At 31.7% G+C, this 2,500-nt stretch overlaps 1 protein-coding gene and 1 non-coding gene across 3 annotated transcripts in view; both read left to right on the forward strand.

Moving 5' to 3' along the window:
• LOC137615171 (paraneoplastic antigen Ma6E-like) overlaps positions 1-2,500 on the forward strand; it is a 426,083-nt gene that overhangs the window by 330,050 nt on the left and 93,533 nt on the right. The window lies entirely within an intron of this gene.
• Positions 1,724-1,795, forward strand: TRNAH-GUG (transfer RNA histidin (anticodon GUG)). Its single transcript has one exon. It is a non-coding gene; the product is annotated as a tRNA-His (tRNA).

Raw genomic sequence — 2,500 nt, forward strand, 5'->3', positions numbered from 1 at the left:
GAAGTTTTCCATGTTTTGGTCAAGGCTATACCTCGGATCATAATGCTGTGTTAGTTTTGAATGAAAAGCAAGCATTCACTCTGCCGTGACCAGGATTCGAACCTGGGTTATTGCGGCCACAACGCAATGTACTAACCAGGATTCGAACCTGGGTTATTGCGGCCACAACGCAATGTACTAACCACTATACGATCACGGCTAAAGTCAGCCCTGTAAAACACTGAACAGAAATTGGCTATGTTAATATATCGCTGGCACTCGTGGAAGATATAATAATTTTCATTTTTATGTAAGTAATTTCATAGCATTTATTGCGTGTTCTTATAATTTGATGGTTAACGTACGATCGATCCTGTAGCATTATGATGATATTGTTTGTTTATGCCAACATACAGCTAAAACTTTAACCAGGAAATACAGTAATAATCAGCTGATGGACTGAGAGCATAAGTCTGTTGTTGTTGTTGTTGTTGTTGTAAGCCAAGCTGTACCTCTTTCTTCAATTAGTAGAATATATTTAGATTCTTATTGACTCCAGTTTCACACATCATAGTAATGTACAAAATGAACTACACACTAAATTTTATTTGTTTCTTCCAGTTCATGTGAAGTTTTTAATTGCCCCCATCTTCCCTTTTACACATAACCTAATATAATTATGTAATTATATAATTATGTAATTATATAATTATATAATTATATAATTATATTATATTATTATTATAGTTATATTCATATAATCATATATAATTATATAATTATATAGATATAATTATATAATTATATAATTATATTATATTATTATATTATATTATTATAGTTATATTCATATAATCATATATAATTATATAATTATATAGATATATAATTATATAATTACATAATTATATTATATATAATTATATAATTAGGCCAATACAAACAAGCTGATGTCTGTTTACTGTAGGTTCCACATTCTAGAGCTATCAAATATGTGTCCCCCAAGACTATACAGTAAGGTCCTAATGAACATTCAAAAGATTATTATTTATTATTATCATTATTATTATTATTATTATTATTATTATCATCATCATCATCATCAATAATAATGAAAATAATTTTATTATTATTATTATTATTAGTATTATCATTATTAGAAGCTAAGCCATAAGCCTAGTTGGAAAAGCAAGATGCTATAATCCCAAGAGCTCCAACAGAAAAAAATAGCCCAGTGAGGAAAGGAAATAAGGAAATAAATAAGACATGAGAAATAATTAACAATAATAAAATATTTTAAAAACGATATCATCAAAGTAGATATTTCATATAATAACTATAAAAAAGACTTATATCAGCCTGGTCACCATAAAAACCTTTTTAAGTTTCTTTTGAAGACTTTAAGGCTTTCAAGAAGAAACTGAAGTCTTTTTCGTTTTCTAAGTGCTTCGGAGAGAGAGAGAGAGAGAGAGAGAGAGAGAGAGAGAGAGGAGAGAGAGAGAGAGAGAGAGAGAGAGAGAGAGAGAGCACCTTTGAACTGCTAGAAACTATCGCTTTCCAATCAGCAATCGAGGAAGACTGTCAAACGGCAAGTACATTTATTTAATGAGAGAGAGAGAGAGAGAGAGAGAGAGAGAGAGAGAGAGAGAGAGAGAGAGAGAGAGAGAGAGAGAGAGAGCTTTCACTGATAACTTGCGAGCAATTGCATTGTGTTGATGGCTCCATAATATCCGTTCCCCCGGTGGCCGTGATCGTATAGTGGTTAGTACATTGCGTTGTGGCCGCAATAACCCAGGTTCGAATCCTGGTCACGGCACAGGAATGGTGCCTTTTTTTCAGTAGAGAAAACTGTGACGTGGGTTAATGTACAGTCAGCCATAAAAGTTAGGGAATTATATTGAGTAATAATTTCATTAAGGAACCACTTCTTTGGAATTCAAAAAGTTCAAACTTGCAGTAAATGTGTTTATGCTGAACAGGCAGAAAAGTCTTTTTATAGTTTATATATGAAAGGTCTGTTTTAATGTTAGTTTTAAAATATTTTATTCTAATTGTTCATTACTACTTATAAAATTTATTTATTTTATTATTTCCTTTCCTAACTGGGCTATTTTTCCCTATTGGAGCCTTTCTGCATATAGTATCTTGCTTTTTCAATTAGGGTTGTAGCTTAGCCAGTACAGTAATAACAATAACAATAACAACAATAATAATAATAATAATAATAATAATAATAATAATTTGTTTTAATACTGACTTAGATGATTCTGTCTTCAATTACCACTATACCTAACATACAGGAAGATTATAGAAAAGAAATTTTTTGTGCTTTTTGGCGATTTCAACGCTCATTATAGGGAGTGGTTAAATTCTCTTCTCCTGCTGACCACCATGGCTTGGGAGCTGTGGACTTTGCTTCTAAAGCAGACTGTGTGCAAGTAATAAGTGAGGCTACCTACCAGTCTGGTAATTGCTGGGACCTAACGTACACCGAATGCCTTTGTGTTATAAGAAGCAATGT

The sequence above is a fragment of the Palaemon carinicauda genome, chromosome 21 (genome assembly GCF_036898095.1).
Source record: "Palaemon carinicauda isolate YSFRI2023 chromosome 21, ASM3689809v2, whole genome shotgun sequence".
In the NCBI taxonomy this organism is placed as follows: Eukaryota; Metazoa; Arthropoda; class Malacostraca; order Decapoda; family Palaemonidae; genus Palaemon; species Palaemon carinicauda.